This window comes from Halyomorpha halys, unplaced genomic scaffold (genome assembly GCF_000696795.3).
Source record: "Halyomorpha halys isolate HHAL.00 unplaced genomic scaffold, Hhal_1.1 Scaffold20.1, whole genome shotgun sequence".
Classification (NCBI taxonomy): Eukaryota; Metazoa; Arthropoda; class Insecta; order Hemiptera; family Pentatomidae; genus Halyomorpha; species Halyomorpha halys.
The window spans coordinates 125,128-136,376 of NW_027110474.1; the positions used below are offsets into that span (position 1 = coordinate 125,128).

The following is an 11,249-nucleotide window of genomic DNA, read 5'->3' on the forward strand; positions in this document are numbered from 1 at the left end:
GATTTACACTTTTTTGTGATCTAAATATATAAGATGTTCCTTGTTACATTACTTTTTTGTGATTCATTATATACTATTATAATTTATCAGTTAGAAATTATTTTTTGTGACATTTACTCTCTCTAATAAAACTGGCAAATAAAACAAATAATAACCTAATTTTTTTTTTTAAATTCCTACAACCGGCATTCCGTTATTAAGATCTAAAAAAGAGCGAATACCGGTATTGAACTTTTGGTCCGATACTGCAATCCCTATTTACGATCAATTTGGACTTTTAAACCACTGAGGTTACTTTTCCCTGTGTAAATGATTTATGTAAAAAACAGTCAAAAGATACCTTTGTATAGATTTAAATTTTTTTGAAGATATCATTTTTTTTTAGAAACAAAAACAATTTTTTAAATTTTTCTTCTATATTGGTCTACTGCAAGATTCACTCTTGGGTGTCCTATTTTCTGGTAAATTACCACACCTTCTGTTTTTGTTTGTTGTAGGTTTTTTTTAATAGAGACTGTATGACTTGCGCCTTCATGTTTGGCTGGTTGAATTGCAGTGGGCTGTGTATTGTTAATAGTAATGAAAAAGAAAACAGAATTAACAGAAAAGAAAACTATATTGCATAAGTTTTAGGTTGTGGAGGGGGTGTAGAAACAAAACATTTATTGTTAAAAGGAGTTAATTAAATTAACGATCTTCTACTGTAAGAGTTTCTAGAACAAATGTGAAATTGGTGAATGACACAATCTTCCTTATTTAAATATAATAGTTTATTTCAATACAACGACGTTTCGGGGTTATGCCCTATCTTTAGGTTGCTAGAAAACCAAATTCAACAAAATTTAAACATATGCTTATAACATTATACAAAATAAAGAAAGAAAAAATTAAATGAAATGTAAATATCGGCAATGTAGTAGATGATAAAAATAGTACTACATGACCTATAAATTCAACATTCGTTCTAGATTTTTTATCAGAATTTTTTTATTTAAATACTTAGAAATACAATGACTTCATAAATATATTGTTGTGCTATGTTAAATAAAAATAAGCTGCTAAATTAATTAACAAAATTTGAAACGATATATTTAGAATAATTTAAATTCGCACTAATTTTAAAATATAAAATCTTAAGCAAGTGTTAATTATTTAACCAAAGATTCAGTTTTAATAATCAATTAAAACACGGAGATCACAAATATTTATTTTATGACAGTTGTAAAACAATGGAAACCGAAAACAAACGCGTGGATGGTTCGCAAGCGCCCCTTCATTTATGCCCAAAAAGTGACGCCTGACGAGTAGTCCGCAAATTCAAGCATGTACTAACCAATCCTAATAATCTATCCATACACTTGCGGCAACGCGAATTCTCCATTGTTTGCCAAACATATGGAAGCACCTGTACACTTCGTTCAGATCGCTGTCACCAGTAGCGCTAGAATACGGATTCTATCCACCTGCATACAGGCGCTACCTGTTTACCATGATGTAACTAAAACAAAGTTCACAAAAATTGCACAGGCCTCTAAAACTCGTATACGCTACCATAGTGAAGAATAACATTTTTATTAGTTTTATCAGCCAGAGACATACCAATAAAGTGAGTGAGTGTATTAAACATATTTCAAAATGTAAAAAAAAAACAACTAATACAAATCTATTTTTGAATGTAAAAAAATTAATACAAATACGTTATTTAAACAATAACAATAGGTAAATTTAATTAACGAATATAAACTATAATAAAATACAACTATATGTAGAATTATATATACTGTATATATATAATGATATACTGTATTGTAACCAAATAATTTGCAAACTCAATATAATGAAATAGCAAGATTGTGAAGAATACTTATATTGTATAAATTCAAAATCAATAATATGTGTTACTGTAGATTGGAACACTAAACTTCATAGAATTCGTAGAATAGTTTTCAATTTTATTTGTAAAACGGAATAAATAAGGTAATTTTGAATACTCACACTATTTATTGGTTCCCCAAACTCTTGTATTTGAAAGATTTCCCCTAGAAAAAATATATGTATATGATCCACATCATATCATTATTATTATTTTTTTATAGTCCCCATTCTCAAGCTGCAAACTTATATATTCTAAAATGTATCAATTTTTGACGGAATTGCATAAAGTCGTCGTTTTTTAAACATAATTTTCGCTTTGATTATTAGGTTGTACTTATTCGACGCGGATTTTAATGTCCTTTGATTTTTTATAATCTTTCAATTTGTAATCAACCTTAAACCTTTTTTTTCGCTAAAATATACCGTTTAGGTATCTAAACTGAAAAAAAGTCCATCAATTTCGAGATTTTTGGCTGCTTTGAAGTTCTTTGAGTTCTCGACTTTGAAAACTGGAATTCAACATCATAGAACATATAAAACATCATAACTTTCATTGTGTACCAAGGTAAAATGTATGGTTACCGAACTTAAGTTATATAAAGAACTTTTCTTATATTACAAAAATAATGTCATTTTTACAATTATTTAATTCCAAAATAGCTTATTAATTTTGCAATATCACTATCCCAAATGATACCTTTATTTATTCAAATTAACGGATAAATAAAAATCATAATGGATAAAGAAAAACTCTTGGATCATTACTAGATCATACATTTTTAACTACCAGGTTAAATCATGTAAATTTTAATCATCGACGGTTTTATTTAATTTTTTATCATCTGTCCATTTTCGCTAATAAGTATATTTTCGCACATCTGCTAATAAACGTCAAACAAGATACATTATCAATAATTCTATTTCAATTATGTGAATTTTTGTTAATAATTTAATTTTTTTTCAATTTTAATATAATATATACGCGTGTGTAAATTTTGAGATATAACAGATTAATAATAATCAGGAGCTACAAAAAAGTTCATATAAGCCATGGTCTCAATATAATAGGTGAAAATTGATATTTTGTAGTTTTTTAAGCGCCACGTTTTGTGAAAATCACTTGTCTATACATGAAATATATAGTAAGAGGAAGTATTGAAAAATTTCGAATCCAAGTTTTCAACGCAAAACGTATGTTAACAACAGCCTAGCTCTCAAAGCTGTGCGAAACTGATATTGCATATTTATGGCGGATACATACTAGGGATGTTACAACGTTTCCGTTCGAATCGACCAACGTAGAACGCCACTTTATATAATAAATTTTACACTTGCCTAAAAATGGTTAATGGAATAAAATATATATGAATTAGACAATTATTTTTCCATAGTAGTTATTACAATAGTCAGATTTTACTTTCACTAACCAGTATGAAATATATAGTATGAGAATGGTCATCCCATAACATATAAATAGCTTTTATGAAATGCATAAGGATTGATTTCATCTCTAGGCAGTAAGTGAGTGTTACAAGGGGTGTCTGTAGCTGAAGGAGCTGAGGCGTAGGTCTTGCAACTTGGAAACTGAAGCGGCGCTGGTTCAAATCCGACCTGATGATAGAGAAATAAAACCTGGCGATCCCACTAAATGAAAACTAGACCCCCACCATGGTCAGGATAGGGTGATACTCTATATATAACCCTTCCCTGTATGTGAGAAATTACCCAAAAAAATAAATACCTAACAGAGTTTTACTGAATAGAAAACAATAACTCAAAAACTATTCTAGGTATATATGATATGATTATTTTAATGATTTCAAGTATGGAACGATATACCAAAGGATGGAATGAGAACTAGAAGGAAAATCTTCTTCTTAAGTATTTAGAATTAATCGTTACAGATCCTTCAGATTTTATAGAACGTGTTTTAGAAGTTTTGAGAAACAAGTAAAAAAAAAAAACTAACAGAACACTTTTATTAAATCAGATGCTTTTTTATTCCTTCGGAAATGAAAAAAAAAAAAAAGTGAGAAATAGAAAACTAACATCAGACAATTATAGCGAGTAGGTTGGTCGATGTACGACTTGTTACAATCTCACAAGTGATCAAAACCCAATACAATCCTTTCCTGCTGAACCCGCCCCGCAAGACCCTCGAGGAGCGACGGTTCTATATCACTTTTGAAATATTAGCTTAAAATGGGAAGAGGAGACTTTAAGATAGTTAAATCGAGCAATATTTAAAAAGCGCCTGACATTGAAAACAATTTTTGAGCAAATATATAATAAAACATAAATTAAAATAATATTCATCGCGAAAAAATAAGTTATAATTAATATATATCAATGATGATAAGATTATTAAAATGGGTTACCTGGTTTTGTACTTATTCCCTTATAAGTCGATGTTGAAATGTACAAAAAGATGGTGAGAGGATATCATGAAGTTGCGGAACCTGTACGGTCCAAACCGAACATTTAAATAATTTTTTATAGGAGTTTAACTTTCCTTTTACATTGCTCTGGGATTAAATTTTCCTGAATAATACCCGTTATCGCAGTTTACGGCTGATTAAGAGCGTATTATTAATGACACTCTTATCGCTAAAATATCAATCTATCGCTTCCGATTTTAATACTTGTAACTAAGCCAAGTAGGATTTATTCTAATGAGCACAGATGTTTGATGTGGCTTCGAAAGCGGATTTAGTCAGTTTGTATTATCTAAAAAAAAAAAAAGAAAAGAGGATTTGGCAGTGTCAGAGGCACGATCATGTGTTTGTCGTGATTACCGATTGATGTTAATGGGAATTTTTCTTTTTGAGAGCATGTCGTAGTTGTTCTTGAATCCTAACAAGTTATTAAAATTTTAGATGTTTTATTGATGATGAAAACGGTTTCTTACAGCCAGGATAACGGAAAAAAAGTTGGCCAAGTTGGGCACCGCACATTATATCAATTCCAGGTAAGCAATTAACTGTTGTTAGTGATGCATCGTGGGGCTCGAATGGGTTCACCAAGTTGAAAATATAAAAGTCATTAGTTTGTGCTTAGATGGATTATGGTTCGTTTATCTATGACTCTGCACATCGTCGAATCCAGGCTAAGGTCATACAAGAATCCGGATCGCAACGGACACATTCAGAACCAGTTCTATTCTAAGGATCTGCTCTAAAGTGGTTCTACCTTCCCTGTTTAGGAGATAAAAACTGGCTATCAAATATGTTTCTAAATTATTTCCAATCCAAATTCCTCATAGCTTATCAGCAGAAACCATACCCAACACTTCCTTGGAAGAAAGAATCACTTTAGCTGTCTAAGCAATTCCGTTATTGAAGCCTGAAACTCAGAAACCACCTTAGACTCTAAGCCAATGCTACCTCTTTCCCACATGCACAAAAATAACAATTTATTAAGTATAAAGAACGGTTGTCGCGTATAGTTTAAAATATTCTAGAACATTTGTTTATATACACTGAAGAAAGCTTAACCTCTCGTTACCCACGATTCAACCCGAAAATTTAAATTAAATAAATTATGTTCAATATATTTCACCAAACTCCAAGGGATACCATCTGCCCACCATTTTTGCATTTTAAATAACTCAAAAGACAATTGTAATAATTTCAGATTCGTTGAACTCATTACAACGTTCGAGAAACATGCATCCGGAACATTCACTCATCATAAGATCAAGTCCATAAATTTATCTGAAAATCTTACAGAAGAGGAAGCTTAAGTCATATGGATGTTGATTTTTAAAATTTTATCGCATCTTTTCTAAATTATAACTCTTATTCGATTTATTTATATATTTTTAGCTTTATAATTATAAGTATCCATAAGCCTTGATGACCAAAAGGTATTACGCCTTTAAACAAGACCAAGCAAACGTAGTATGCCAAGTACATGCGTCTCACTCCATAACTTTTGTATTTATTTTTAGTTTCACTTATGTACACATAGAATACATAGTAAGGAGAAGTATTGCGATCGTAAAAAATTTTGAATTTGAATTTTTGACGGAAATAGTAGACGTTTAATGATCCCCTGAGTCCATATAATTAAGTCACGCGAAATAGTCTCTTTGTATGAACAGCATTAATCAAAAATAAAAGTTGTACCAAACTTAAATTATATACTTTTTCGATAAAATCGATTAGCCATAAGTGCCTCTTTATAGAATCGATTTTTTCAATTTTCTCAATAATTGTTCCAACTATTTTAATTAATGTCGATATATCATAATAAAACTTGGTGATTTTTTAATATCAGCAAGTTCTCACTGTTATTGAAATGGTTACACAGTTCTTGAATTGAATTTAAAATTTATAGGAACAGAAAAATAAAATTTAATATTTGAAATTTTCTCTTTCTGGGGTTGCTAAGTGAAAGTTGTGTGACGGGCGTCTCCACTAGATTTTTTCTCTTCATAGCCCCTTATTTTATTATTATTATTTTTTTTACAGTTACATTTCCTGGAAGTTGCCCTATATTAACAGTTAATTAATAACAAAATTGTATCCTCTTATTAATTATGGAATAATGAGGTAAAGCAGATTGAGTGAGGACCAAGATGAAAAAACACTACATAGGTTACAGAAAAATATAAATCAATGAAAGCACTATACCCATATGCCTGTAATAAAAGTTGATTAATTAAAGGAAAAATATTGAGCCATTAAACAAGTATTAATTCATAAAATACATACTAAAACTTTTGTTTGTCAAGTCTATAATTAAAAATATACATTGATATATACTAATATCTATACTAATTGATATAAGCTCGTGCTATTGTTTTCAAAAATACCAGTTATTTTGTGTAAACTATACGTGAATGTTGAAAAATAATAAATAGCGAAATGAACGTGGAAAAGGTGGAAGGTCAGTTTGTGAGTTGTTATACAATGCATTTCTGAACCTCCATTCTTCGACATTTGATAATGATAGTGTCCAACACTAGAATCTGGCCCACGTATTTTTGCAACTCCAATATTCTTTCTTGCAAAGGATAGCCCCTCAAAGCGTCCACGTATCAGGAAAAAAATGCTAAATTTTTGTTTTTACAATTGATATCTTAAACCACTAGCTCTACTACACTACCCAGTCTCGATCATTTGTTATAAGATTATAATGATTACATAGTATGAATTAATTTATATTAAAAAAATTAACATTTAAAAACAACTTAATTACTTAACAAAGAAATTAGTGAGATATTTGAAGAAGAATATAATATACGATAAACATATTACTGACTTTCGCTATTTAACTAAGCCCAAGAAAAAAATACATCTAATCTTTCAACTGCTAAGATTGTTAAGACTTAATTTAATTTTAATATAGTAAAAAAAATGTTATTTACATTGGCAATCTTATCTACATAACACACGACTATTACAGATTATATAATTTAATTTTAAACCGGATTACAAGCGGAGGAAAGAGACTTTCACATTAAAATAGTGGAAGTATTTAAAGAAGGTGAGGCGAGACGCAAACAAGAAACATGTTAGAAACCAAAAAAAATTAGTACTTGATAGATATATAACACATGGAATGTGTAATTATATATAGTTTACTGTGTCTTCTCCCGTTGATTGACCTGTGGCATTATAAGGTTTTGATATCAGTCCAGCTAAGGTGGTATAGTCTAGCTATAGCCTATGGCTACACCGCAGAATTTATGGAATCCCCTGAGATATTTTTTCCCCTTCATTAAATAAAATTAGTACTTCATACATATATAATACATGAAATAAACCCAATTATTTAACATTATTATTAAATACACTAAATTATTTAAATAAATTAATTGGTTTCCATTTATGTCCAACACTCTTTACATTACATCATCAACAGTCCAACGTTTCGGCCAATTCGGCCATCCTCAAGGACAATCTTACAATTAACAGCTTATTATACATACATTTGTAACAATCTTATATAATAACTGATATAATCTTATGTCTGAAATGATATGAGAAATAAGGAGAAGAATCCCAATAAAACAGTACTAGAGCACCATGCAGCTAAAAACCAACACAAATTTGATTTTGATAGCACCATAATTTTATATAAAGAAAACAATATGTTAAAAAGAAAAATACTTGAGTCAATTTATAAATCAGATAACATCATTTATACAGTAAAATTTTAAACGGATACAAGAAATTTTTAGAGATTTCAAGCAATATAAATTCATGAAAAATATGGGTAAAATTTTATTTTACTATTTACAATTAATTTTAATATGAATTTCATTAATAAAATAAAAATTTAGACCAAAATGCTATTTGAAATAAATACATTATAAGCCTGACCTGAGTGTATGGAAGGTTAAAATAATTTGTTTATATGATAGTTGATAGTGTTAAGTTGACCTAAAAATAAAAAGTTTAAAAATTAATGAAATAATGTCAAAATACGTAACTAGATATAAGCTTACGTAAGCTTATTAATAATTAATGAAATGAAATGAAAAAATAACTTTATTCTGGGACATATGTCCCCTAAGAATAAATACATGGTTCATATACTGAGATTTTTATCTGGCGAGCGTTTACAAATTTTCAGTTAGTAGAATGAAATTAAATTAGTATATTGGCTTTACTACTGTTTATAATGTTAATCAATACCTGCCTATTTATTTGATTACAAAGATGTGGAGGTTTGGTTATTCAATAAATGAAGGAATAGGTGTTGTTTAAAGGAGAGAATGGATAAGGACTGGCGAATGAAGATGGGAAGAGAATTCCAGAGGGAGGTTGCACATATGACGAAGGATTTGCTAAAGAGGGAGGTTCTATAGGAGGCCATATATAAATCATTCGGATGGGATCTGGTGTTGGATGAGTGGATGGATGAACGAAGAGTGAGGAGATCTAGAATATAGGTAGATTTTTTGATGTTAAGAACTTGGAATAGAAAAACACCAAGGAGGTTGGATAGAGCCACTTCAACTCGGAATACCAGCGGGAGACTTGAGAGCGCCTAGGGAACCCAAAGATAAATCTTACAAAGTTATTCATGAGTCTCTTCAGTCTCAACTCTAGTCCTGCAGATAGCCCTCCATACACCAAGGATCCGTAGTCGAAGTGGGGGAAGACGAGAGAGGATACTAGGAGCTGAGGAGTGTTCTGAGGAATGGAATTACGGAATTTTAGGAATTGTTTGAGTACAGTTATGGATTTGCGTGTGTTTTGGGAAATATGGTTATTCCAGGAGAGTGAATCGGTTGGTTGTTAAGGAATAGTAGAGGACAGTAAGGGAGAGTATGAAGGAAGCGCTTGGAACCAATAAGAATGGCCTTCGTTTTTTTTGCATTCAGCTTCAAATCATTGTTAGATGCCCATGCGTTAATGCTGTCAATATCTTCATGTATCTTTTGGATGGCCTCAAGCATTTCGGAGGGATGGAAGGACAGATAGATTTGGAGATCGTCTGCGTATAGGTGGTACTGTGCGTGGTGAATGGAATCAGGAAGATCATTGATATAAATGGAGACAAGGGTTGGTGAAAGTGAGGAGCCCTGAGGAACACCTTGTGACAGAAGCAGGGGAGAGGAAAGAGGTTTATTCGGAATGGCGACTGTTTGGGAACGATGGGACAGGAAGGAGAGGAACCACTTTAGGACACTATTTGACATGGAAAGGTTTTGAAGTTTATTAAGGAGGATCTTATGACTAACTGTGTAAAATGCCTTAGAAAAATCAAAAAGAACTAAAATTGTTATTTGATGATTGTCTATAGCAGATTGGATGTCTTGGGAAATTTTCAATAAAGCGGATTTTGTGGAATGTTGGGAGCGAAAACCGGATTGGAAAGGATTAAGGAGAGCTTATTGCTCGAGAAAATTATTAAGTTGGGAGTGGACTAATCTTTCTAGTGGCTTGACCAAATTGGATAGAATGGATATTGGCCTAAAGTCGGAAACTGAAGAAGGAGAAGGAATATGATTTCTTATTAATTTATTATTTCATATGGTAATTTAACTTGTAAATAATGACATAGGCAGAATAGACTACAAAACGTTTTTTAAAGAATTGGATGTGATGTGTAAATTTATATTAAACGTATGTTAAATTATTAATAATAATGTTAAAATGTATGTATAATAAGGTGTTAATTGTTAGATTGTCCTTGAGGATGGCTGAATTGGCCGAAACGTTGGACTGTTGATGATGTAATAATGAGTGTTGAGACATAAATATATACCAATTAATTAATTTAAGAAATAAATACCAGTCTCAAGAAATTGAGAAGATTATATATGCATTGAACGAGATGAAATTAACTATCAGAATATGTTGGTAGAACGATATTATTAATATTCTATATAAAGCTTTAAGTAAATCGAAAGTAGCTCCCGAATCGCCCATAGATGATCGCAATATCATTTCAGGACTGTAACTTCTTTAACATATTAAAAAATTTTTTTATTTATTTATGGTCCAAATAAAATTAAGTAAAGTAGACGAAAACTGCTAGTTAGAGGAACAGCAGAAGCCTATAAAAGGGCCCCATAAGGGATTCCTTTGAGTAATCGATACATAAGATTGGATTAGGCATAACAAATGGTTACCTCTTCACATAATACTGTTATTTATTATCAGCTTTCGATTCGGCGTATTCTCTTGAATCGTTTTGACTGTTGCCAATCTATTGGCGTATTGTAAAAGATAATCTGTTACAAATAGCACTGATTTATAATTTAAATTATTGGAATTATATTAGTTTTACGTTGTTTTTTTTACATATCGGCATGACCTTTTATTACCATGACAGTTCATAAGACATGCAGCCATTACTGACTCTTTAATACAGTAACTGGCTTGTAAATGAAAATTAACATAATCTTTGGATCATAACTTTCTTAACTGGTCTCCAAAATGTTATTGTAACTGGAAGATAAGGATTTGTTTATTGTATAATTAATAATTTTATATACGTACTTAGGGTTTAATCTAAAAGTTGAAATTTTATGATCTAAAGACATTTTATGTGTCGAATTTTAAAATTAAAAATTAAAACGCATATAGAAACATCTCCGAACACAGAAATATTTCAGATGGAAAGTCAGGAAAATCTAAAAGAAAAATATAGTTAGGAAGGTATATACAAGTACATTAGTGAAACCCGGACAACGCGATGTTATCACTGATGACGAATTTAATGTGAAAATGATTGTTGCTCAAATTGTTTGTTTGTACGGTTTACCTTCCCGACTGCTTGAGAGAAAATAAAAGAAAAAAGTAGAACAAATAATATGAAATTAAGAAAATTATGTTAGATGGTGCGTTCAGTAATGAAACATACAGTAAAATAATATATTACTTCGTTCCACACAGAAGTCACTTCTTAAATTA

At 30.6% G+C, this 11,249-nt stretch overlaps 1 protein-coding gene across 2 annotated transcripts in view; it reads right to left on the reverse strand.

Annotated features, from left to right (window-relative positions):
* Positions 1-11,249, reverse strand: part of Eaat2 (Excitatory amino acid transporter 2) — a 165,940-nt gene that overhangs the window by 89,807 nt on the left and 64,884 nt on the right. The window contains exon 1 of one of the 2 annotated variants that reach the window (XM_014421989.2): positions 4,254-4,375. The exons of the other annotated variant lie outside the window; for it this stretch is intronic. The gene's annotated coding sequence lies outside the window, so the exon portion shown is untranslated. Of the gene's footprint in view, positions 1-4,253; positions 4,376-11,249 lie in introns of those variants that run through there. 2 annotated transcript variants of the gene reach the window in all.